At 35.7% G+C, this 11423-nt stretch overlaps 1 long non-coding RNA gene across 2 annotated transcripts; it reads right to left on the bottom strand.

Annotated features, from left to right (window-relative positions):
* Positions 1-578: 578 nt before the first annotated feature.
* Positions 579-5927, bottom strand: LOC142174762 (uncharacterized). Of its 2 annotated transcripts, XR_012703818.1 has the most exons (4): positions 5773-5927; positions 2121-2181; positions 1579-1630; positions 579-901 (listed from the first exon to the last, which is right to left on the bottom strand). It is a non-coding gene; the product is annotated as an uncharacterized LOC142174762 (long non-coding RNA). The 2 variants fall into 2 exon arrangements; XR_012703819.1 differs by lacking the exon at positions 2121-2181.
* Positions 5928-11423: the final 5496 nt, after the last annotated feature.

Genomic DNA, 11423 nt, shown 5'->3' with positions numbered 1-11423 from the left:
CGCATATCCTGGTCTGGAGTGCCAGACGGAGGAACTGGAGGCGCTGGGTGCCTTCTAATATCCTCTGGAGGAGATGGAGTAGATGAGGTATGAGAGGGCATCTCACTTTGAGCCTCACTTTGTCCTGCTCTGACTTGGGGCACCTGACTGGTACCCTCTCCCGCTACTGTATCAAGCCGTCTACTAATCGTTTGCTTCCTAGTCGAAGGCATCACTGAAAAAAAACAAGGTGAATATTAGAGACGAACACTTACGACTCAACTCTACGCACGATCTAGATTTAGGAAGAAGGTAACAACCCTAGATGTCATGTAGCCTCCTGATTATAAATGTGGCGCGCTACACATCCATAATCAAGACTCTACTAGACACGGCTCATAGACAAACCCTAGGACAGACTTGCTTTGATACCAAGTTTGTCACGACCCAAACTGAAGGGCCATGACTAGCACCCGACCACACTTGCCGAGCACCAATGTACATTTCATCTAACCTTCATTATTATCTTTTAAGGCTGACGAGATCAATATAAATGGTAGACCTAGATCATGGACAACCAGCAATAAAATATGACGGCATGAACATACATAGCAGGGGATGACCAGACAATCAAGAAACTACGTATAAGGTATGAGCTACCACGCTACTATGAAAGACTATACAACAAAAACTAGCCGACAAGGCATACCAAACTATACATGAGCCGACACCTGTCTATGAGCCTCTAAAAGAACATAAGTGTTGCAACATAGCCGGAACAGGGCCCCGACATACCCATAATGTCTATAACAAAAATTGCATACCAAGACCAAGGCAAGTCCGGAGAAGGGATCTCGCCAATCACCGCTGAACTGGACAGTCTACTGTGGTGGGGGAGCTGCACCTGCCTGTCTATCAGGACCTGCAGCACGACATGCAGCGTCCACAAATAAAAGGACGTCAGTACGAATAAAGTACTGAGTATGTAAGGCAAGGAACCATAAATACAATCAGTAATGTAAGCAAGGATAAAGAATATACAACCTGTAACATCTTAGTACCTCTGAGGGCTACTTACATGAAATGCATGATACATATGTATAAATACATAAACCTTTAAAGCATTCGCCTCTGTGGGCATCATCATCATCATCATATCGTACCCGGCCATAATAGGCTCGGTAGAATCGTACCCGGCCACGTGGAGCTCCGTAAAACCTAACTGATCAGTGGTTGCACAATAGGTGCCGTACCCGGCCAACTATAGCGTGGCTCGGTAGAGTAAAATAGATACATATATATAATTCATGCTCGACTCATGGAATCACATTCTAAACCTTTCGGAGTGACGTAAGGTCGGTATCCTCTGTACACGTTATTAGGACTAACTCTTCACTATGAACCTTATAAGAATCAGGAAGTACCAATAACATTGATAACATAAGAATAAGAGAAGCAACATTAACATCAATCGTTTTATAAGAGGGAAAACAATGTAAGTACTGCTAGCTTCTAAGAGTAGAGTATCTTGGAAGCTCGTTCATTACATTATGTACAATCGGAGTTGTGCAAAAGAAGGAAAGGGATAGCCTCACATACCTTATATATACTGCCCCAATCTCAAGCTATGCAATTGTCAAAACTCCTTAGTCTACAATAAGAGAAACGATACTATCGTTATCATTTAAGCGTCATAACTATTATGTATCGACCACAACCTATTTTACGATGAAACGGACAGCACCTCCCCTATATATATGACCTCACACCATTCAAAACAGTCACCAAACAGCCCAAACAACATCAATAATAAACGTATTGAGCCTCCCAAAATAGTCCACACACAGCCTAATCACTCCATACATACGACGACCACCGTAGTCGTGTCAAACAACCTGGAAATGTTACGAATAACTATCAGCACATAACCCTACATATATATGGTGTTTCTCCACACCCTTCCTCCTCCAAAACTCCACAAGATAGTAGTAAAATACGCAGCCCAACAACAACGCAAAACAGTCCACAAAACAATAACATTACTACCAAACCTTTCGATATATATCTCACAAGTTCTAGCTTCAATGGCTTAGCCACAACTTGGATAATCTTAAATACATATAGAGTAAGAGGTTCCTTACCTTTATACAGAAAGAACAACTCCAATTTGACCTTAAATTTCCATGAAATATCCCTCAAATGCTGCCACAACAACAAAAGAGCGAAACTAGCGATCAATTAGTGTTTTTCGGCACTAGAATCACTTTAGAAGGCTTGAAATCACCTAGGATTGATATTAAGAACATGAGGGAGTATTTACAGAACATAAACCCTTTAAAACAACCTCCCACACGAGCTGAAACGACACAAAAATGAGCAACAACAAGAAGAACAAGAGACTTACTAGCGCCACGGAATTCCCGACACTTGATTTGTGTTGTTTGCCCTTTTTTGGGTCTTGAATATTGAGAGAACCTTCAGAGGATGTTCCTAGGGTTCTAAGGTCTGAAAATAGTGAAACTAAATGACATAAAACGGGTTGGAGGCATCCTATATAGGTCCAAATATCTTAAACCGACTTAGTGGGCCCCATAGAGAGGTGCTTGGCGCAGTCTCGCGAAAACGCGAATATCTCTCTACTCCGAGATCGTATCGATGAACGGTTTAATGAGTTGGAAACTAGACTCATAGATCTTTAATTTTGTTGGTAGATCATCCTGTAATTCCTTGTAAATGATGAGAAAAGATTAGAAATATTTGACCCAATGTTTAAGTAAAATTATGAACCTAAGTTGCGACAACTTTTGTCGACTTTTGTTTCATAACTCGTTTGACTTCATGACTTATGATACAGATATTATATGATTAAAATACCTTAATAAATGACCTCTTGAGTGTATTAAGCACCGCTAGATTACCTGAAAATACGAGTTACAACATCCTTGATTCGTTTAACTTCTAATACTGGTTAATCACTCTTATACACTCTTGTATCACTTAAGACCAATAAGATTGACTTCTTATCATCTCAAAGATAATTCCTTCTTGGATTTATATTAACTAATATATGGCATGAACTAACACAAGTGGATATGGGTTGTAACAATATTAATGTTTAAATTTGTCATTTTATAATACCTATATTCTTATCTTTATAATTAATTAAGATAGAGGCATTGTTTTTATCTTTCAATCTATTTATTTTTTAAATCTTATTAATTAAGATATAGCAGACAATATCTTCACAAAAATATTCACCGTCTTTTCATACAAATTCAAAAAAAATATTTAAATCATGTATTAGTATTAACATTATCCTAAATATTCAAGTGGTTTTACAGTAGTTTGTCACTTGACTTAACCACAATGCAAATTTAATTTGTTATTATTTAAAATACTTTCTCTTCTCAAAAATCAAATAAGTCTTATCCTTCCAAATATTTCTACATTGAAATTATATAATTATATATGTATATATATATAATTATATTCTCTTTTTCTTTTAATTTTTTAATTCTACTTATCGTATTAATGTTTAAATTTATCGTATTTTTTTATAATACCTATATTTTTATCTTTATAATTAGTTAAGATAGAAGCGTTGTTTTTATCTTTCAATGTAAATTTTTTTAAATCTTATTAATTAAGATAGGGCAGACAATATATTTACAAAAATATTCACTTTCTTTTCATTCGGATTCGAAAAAAATTAATTTAAATTAAGTATTAGTATTAATATTATCCTAAATTGCCAAGTGGCTTTATAATAGTTTGTTACTTGGCTTAATCACAATGCAAATTATATATATATACACACACACACACAAACACACACTTTCTCTTCTCAAAAATCAAATAAGTCTTATCCTTCCATATATTTCTACATTCAAATTATTTATTTATATATATATATATTCTCTTTTTCTTTTAATTTCTTGTCCGTATTGCATTACCCATATCTTGTCCGTATTGCATTACCCATAACTTAAAATTATTTGTATCCTTGTCCACTACTTTCATTACAATACATTATAGATTAATGTGCTTTTTTTTTCTTGTAATAATTTATACACACACACACACACATATATATATATATATATATATAACAATACACTTGTATAGAGAAATAATGATAGGTAGGTCAGGTAATTAATATGGGTGGGTAAATGCAGAGGCGGACCCAGGATTTGAGCACGACGGGGGCACCATTGTGTACTAATCACTAGCGATAAAATTTGGCGTGCAACTTTTTGAAAACTTAATAAATTTATAATCCAAACATAAAAAAGATAGAAGCGTTGTTTTTATCTTTCAATGTAATTTTTTTTAAATCTTATTGTAGGCATATAAATTTTATTGGAATTAAATCCGTAAAATAATTTGACTATATTTTAAATTCAAGATATATTGGTCCAAATAAATATTATGGGCTAATATATAAATGAAATAATTATATAAGTCCAATATATATGGATTAAATAAATAAGTCTTAATACATTGGGCTTGAAGACTTAATTGGGCTAAAGTAATGAGACCACTTCATTAAGCCCAAGATGACATCTTCCTAGAGGCCTAGTTTGGTGCCACGCGTGAAATGACGTGGCACGCCAAGTCAAACGGAAGAGCCAATAGGATCATTCCACGTATCAAAATGACAAGGCATGCCAAGTCACACTAAAAGGCCAATGAAATCGCACCACGTGTGCAAGTGACATGTTCTGGCCAATCGAATGCGGCCATATCACACTTCAATTTGATTGGTTGGAAAGAGTTTGTTCTTATCATAGCTCTTCCTTTCAACAACTATAAATAGGGTCTTCATAACTCATAAAGACACCAGAATTTATAACAAGAAGCAAGAAAGAGCTCGTGGATCAAACGCTGCAAATTTCTCCACAAGTGTCAAGCTTCAAGTTCAAGTTCAAGAAATCAAGTTCAAGTTCAAGAACAAAGAACAAATCAAGGTCAAGTTCAAGTTCAAGAACAAGATCATCGTTTGTGGCAACAAATACATATTCAAGATCAAGCTCAAAGACCCTTGAATTTATTTACTATAGAAAAGTAGAATCAGAGGATTCATAGAGATTGTAATACTCAAATATTCGAAATAAAATACTACGATTGTTGCGATATTTTTTCGGTCTTGATTTTATTTTCTCGACCTAAATTTATTGTCTACAAAATCTTAAGGTGGACATATAAGTCCCTTTGCACCTTAAGTTGGCCTCTTCGTGGGTTTGTCCTTAAAAGGGACTATAACTTTCCAATCTTAATGTGGACATATGAGTCCCTTTGCACCTTAAGTTGGCATCTCCAAGAATCGGACCATTTTGAGAGTAATCTCTCCAAGAACCGGGCCATTTTGAGATTAATCTCTCCAAGAACCGGGCCATTTTGAGAGTAATCTCTCCAAGAATCGGGCCATTTTGAGCGTAATCTCTCCAAGAATCGGGCCATTTTGAGAGTAATCTCTCCAAGAATCGGGCCACATTGAGAGTAATCTCTCCAAGAATCGGGCCATTTTGAGAGTAATCTCTCCAAGAATCGGGCCACATTGAGAGTAATCTCTCCAAGAATCGGGCCATTTTGAGAGTAATCTCTCCAAGAATCGGGCCACATTGAGAGTAATCTCTCCAAGAATCGGGCAAGGATGAATACTCATCCCCTCACACCCCAAGATTATGTTCTTCATGCGTGGATCATCTTATTGAACAAGAACATATCTTTCTTATTTGACCTACAAAAAAAATGACAAAAGAAGAAAAACACAAGAAAAGAAGAAGAAATTACCTTAGCGTCAATGCTTCCGAATCTGCAAAACTAGACTCAATATGGCTTGCAAATACTGCGAATTGATGCTAAACAAATACGACGTAGGGGTTTAAATAGATAACAAAAGGTGGCTGTCAAATAGTGTTTTCTCGATGTGGGATCAGTACTAACGCGGCAAATACAGTTTGTCTCCAGCATGGATTAGGCGGGAGTGGCAGACTTCAATAAGGAATCAAATAGCTTCCTTGCTTGAATGTTTAAACTACGTAAAGGCTGTGGAGGAAAAAGCAGCCATCGACGCGTCTAATGCTAATATGGATACTATTCACGATTCTATTCATATTAAGTTGCTCAGGTCTTTGCAAATGAAAGCCTACATAGGAACCAAGTGTAATATTAAAATAATATATTTTTTTTGGTCTTTGGTCACTTGACCTTTGATTACGTTAAACATGTGAATCAAAGTTTCCATGAATTATTTTGTCTTATGTGAGCTTATCTCTGATTTTGCTATTTGCTCACATGAATTAGTTGATTTAAATCAAGGTCTTGGCATGGATTATACACTAAAAGGGGGAAAATGGTTTAATTTGGAAAGCTTGAAAATTTATAGCTTTTCATCTGTTGACTAGCAAAGTGCGAGTCGCTCAATCGTCCAAGAACAGTACTTCAAGCCTCGTCTCTGATACGTTGATATTTTAACAAGTCTTGAAGTAGGGGGCATTTGTAGGCATATAAATTGTATTGGAATTAAATCCGTAAAATAATTTGGACTATATTTTAAATTCAAGATATATTGGTCCAAATAAATATTATGGGCTAATATATAAATGAATTAATTATATAAGTCTAATATATGTGGATTAAATAAATAAGTCTTAATCCATTGGGCTTGAAGACTTAATTGGGCTAAAGTAATGAGCCCACTTCATTAAGTCCAAGATGACATCTTCCTAGAGGCCCAGTTTGGTGCCACGCGTGAAATGACGTGGCACGCCAAGTCAAACGGAAGAGCCAATAGGATAATGCCACGTATCAAAATGACAAGGCATGCCAAGTCACACTAAAAGGCTAATTAAATCGCACCACGTGTGCAAGTGACATGTTCTGGCCAATCGAATGCGGCCATATCACACTTCAATTTGATTGGTCGGAAAGAGTTTGTTCTTATCATAACTCTTCCTTTAAACAACTATAAATAGGGGTCTTCATAACTCAGTAAGACACCAGATTTTATAACAAGAAGCAAGAAAGAGCTCGTGGATCAAACACTACAAATTTCTCCATAAGTGTCAAGCTTCAAGTTCAAGTTCAAGAACAAAGAACAAATCAAGGTCAAGTTCAAGTTCAAGAACAAGATCATCGTTTGTGGCAACAAATACATATTCAAGATCAAGCTCAAAGTCCCTTGAATTTATTTACTATAGAAAAGTAGAATCAGAGGATTCATAGAGATTGTAACACTCAAATATTTGAAATAAAATATTACGATTGTTGCGATATTTTTTCGGTCTTGATTTTATTTTCTCGAACTAAATTTATTGTCTACAAAATCTTAATGTGGACAGATAAGTCCCTTTGCACCTTAAGTTGGCCTCTTCGTGGGTTTGTCCTTAAAAGGCACTATAACTTTCTAATCTGATGGTGGACATATGAGTCCCTTTGCACCTTAAGTTGGCATCTCCAAGAATCGGACCATTTTGAGAGTAATCTCTCCAAGAACCGGGCCATTTTGAGAGTAATCTCTCCAAGAATCGGACAATTTTGAGAGTAATCTCTCCAAGAATCGGGCCATTTTGAGAGTAATCTCTCCAAGAATCGGGCCATTTTGAGAGTAATCTCTCCAAGAATGGGGCCACATTGAGAGTAATCTCTCCAAGAATCAGGCCATTTTGAGAGTAATCTCTCCAAGAATGGGGCAACATTGAGAGTAATCTCTCCAAGAATCGGGCCACATTGAGAGTAATCTCTCCAAGAATCGAGCCACATTGAGAGTAATCTCTCCAAGAATCGGGTCACATTGAGAGTAATCTCTCCAAGAATCGGTCCATTTTGAGAGTAATCTCTCCAAGAATCGGGCCACATTGAGAGTAATCTCTCCAAGAATCGGGCAAGGATGAATACTCATCCTCTCACACCCCAAGATTGTCTTCTTCATGCGTGGATCATCTTATTGAACAAGAACATATCTTTCTTATTTGACCTACAAAAAAAATGACAAAAGAAGAAAAACACAATAAAAGAAGAAGAAATTAGCTTAGCGTCAATGCTTCCGAGTCCGCAAAACTAGACTCAATATGGCTTACAAATACTGTGATTTGATGCTAAACAAATACGACGTAGGGGTTTATATAGATAACAAAAGGTGGCTGTCAAATAGTGATTTCTCGATGTGGGATCAGTACTAAGGCGGCAAATACAGTTTGTCTCCAGCATGGATTAGGCGGGAGTGGCAAACTTCAATAAGGAATCAAATAGCTTCCTTGATTGAATGTTTAAACTACGTAAAGGCTGTGGAGGAAAAAGCAGCCGTCGACGCGTCCAATGCTAATATGGATACTATTCACGATTCTATTCATATTAAGTTGCTCAAGTCTTTGCAAATGAAAGCCTACATAGGAACCAGGTGTAATATTAAAATAATATATTTTTTTTGGTCTTTGGTCACTTGACCTTTGATTACGTGAAACATGTGAATCAAAGTTTCCATGAATTATTTTGTCTTATGTGAGCTTATCTCTGATTTTGCTATTTGCTCACATGAATTAGTTGATTTAAATCAAGGTCTTGGCATGGATTATACACTAAAAGGGGGAAAATGGTTTAATTTGGAAAGCTTGAAAATATATAGCTTTTCATCTGTTGACAAGCAAAGTGCGAGTCGCTCAATCGTCCAAGAACAGTACTTCAAGCCTCGTCTTTGACACGTTGTTATTTTAACAAGTCTTGAAGTAGGGGACATTTGTAGGCATATAAATTTTATTGGAATTAAATCCGTAAAATAATTGGACTATATTTTAAATTCAAGATATATTGGTCCAAATAAATATTATTGGCTAATATATAAATGAATTAATTATATAAGTCCAATATATATGGATTAAATAAATAAGTCTTAATCCATTGGGCTTGAAGATTTAATTGGGCTAAAGTAATGAGCCCACTTCATTAAGCCCAAGATGACATCTTCCTAGAGGCCTAGTTTGGTGCCACGCGTGAAATGACGTGGCACGCCAAGTCAAACTGAAGAGCCAATAGGATAATGCCACATATCAAATTGACAAGGCATGCCAAGTCACACTAAAAGGCCAATGAAATCGCACCACGTGTGCAAGTGACATGTTCTAGCCAATCGAATGCGGCCATATCACACTTCAATTTGATTGGTCGGAAAGAGTTTGTTCTTATCATAACTCTTCCTTTCAACAATTATAAATAGGGGTCTTCATAACTCAGAAAGACACCAGAATTTATAACAAGAAGCAAGAAAGAGCTCGTGGATCAAACGCTGCAAATTTCTCCACAAGTGTCAAGCTTCAAGTTCAAGTTCAAGAAATCAAGTTCAAGTTCAAGAACAAAGAACAAATCAAGGTCAAGTTCAAGTTCAAGAACAAGATCATCGTTTGTGGCAACAAATACATATTCAAGATCAAGCTCAAAGACCCTTGAATTTATTTACTATAGAAAAGTAGAATCAGAGGATTCATAGAGATTGTAACACTCAAATATTCGAAATAAAATACTACGATTGTTGCGATATTTTTTCGGTCTTGATTTTATTTTCTCGACCTAAATTTATTGTCTACACTTATTAATTAAGGTAGGGCAGACAATATCTTTACAAAAATATTCACTTTCTTTTCATTCGGATTCGGAAAAAAAAAATTTAAATTAAGTATTAGTATTAATATTATCCTAAATTGCCAAGTGGCTTTATAATAATTTGTTACTTGGCTTAATCACAATGCAAATATATATATATAGACACACACACACACACACACACACACACACACTTTCTCTTCTCAAAAATCAAATAAGTCTTATCCTTCCATATATTTCTACATTCAAATTATTTATTTATATATATATTTTATCTTTTTCTTTTAATTTCTTGTCCGTATTGCATTATACACACACACACACACACACACACACACATATATATATATATATATATATATATATATATAACACAATACACTTGTATAGAGAAAGAATGATAGGTAGGTCGGGTAATTAATATGGGTGGGTAAATGCAGAGGCAGACCCAAGATTTGAGCACGACGGGAGCACCATTGTGTATTAACCACTAGCGATAAAATTCGGCGTGCAACTTTTTGAAAACTTAATAAATTTATCATCCAAATATAAAAAAGAAAAGAAAAGAAGTTCTAAAGAAAAAGAAAATACCGAACAAAGAAAGAGATTTTTTTGCGAAATGGGTGGTATGGGAAGGGAATAATTGAATTTACTATTTATGTTAGTATTAAACTATAATTGAATTAAGAAAAAAATTAATATAAGAAATAAAGTAATTTTCTATTAAGTATAAATTATGCTGTATTAAAAGAGCTAAAATAGAAAGGAGAAGAAAAAGCAAGAACTAAAATAGAAAGGGAGGAGAAAGAATTAAAATAGAAAGAAAACAAAAAAGCAAGAACTAAATTAGAAAGGAGGAGAAAAAGCTGAAAATGGGTATCCAACCCTAGTCGTTCAGTAGAGAAGAGCACCAGTGCGGCCAACGCAACCATCTCTCCCGTAAGCCTTTCTGTTCCTCCGGGCACACGAAAATTATTTATGGCTTCCGCACATGTATAGACATATATATATATATATAAGATTTTTTGCCGAGGCTAACGGAGTCCCGTGACCCCTTAACCCACAACGTAGGTCCGCCTCTGGATAAATGGATATTGTAACAAATATAGTGTAGTTTCCTCCTTTTTGGTTTTTTCAAACAAGTGAAGGACCGGCTAATTGCTCAATTAGATGGCTAAGTTGGGCACAGCAGAATGTCACACTTCGCCAAGTAAGCCCGTTTTCTAATGGGCCCTAAGTCTCCTATCTGAAGAATATTTGTTGCAGCTTTGGTCTGAGTTTAATTCAAAGTACAACATGTGCAGATATGTTACACGTGCAACCCTAGTTTATTTCCTATATATGTGCAGATATGTTACACAAACTAAAGCACTTTCTTGTACATTATGAAATTCATTATGTTGTTCTCATGATTAATACTGAAATATAACATCCTTGCAAAAGATCAACACGAATGTGCAGTACCCCTTTTTCCGCCACATTCTGACATCTCATTCGACCCAGGATTACAGCTGAAATTTCCTTTTGCCACCAGAAAAGCTGTCAACCGTGTCTTCAACATCTGATTTGCATATACATGTAGTCACCAAGTAATCAGCATAGGCTGTTAAGAGACCCACATCAATAATGGATGTGATATTTGGTCTCCTTATTTAATCTTAGGTGATGCTCACTTCATGAGCTAGTTTTCGGTTGAGTTAATATTATATATTTTATTATATATAATACGAGTCTTCACAATTTCTAAATATTCTGATTTGATAGGGGAAGCATAAATCTTACAGAAACATAAGAAGAGTAAACTATATGTTGGCCCCCCATTTCTGGTCTCGTTGAATTCACCAAGA

This window comes from Nicotiana tabacum, chromosome 20 (assembly GCF_000715075.1).
Source record: "Nicotiana tabacum cultivar K326 chromosome 20, ASM71507v2, whole genome shotgun sequence".
Taxonomy (NCBI): Eukaryota; Viridiplantae; Streptophyta; class Magnoliopsida; order Solanales; family Solanaceae; genus Nicotiana; species Nicotiana tabacum.
This window is presented reverse-complemented; position numbering and strand designations above follow the sequence as displayed.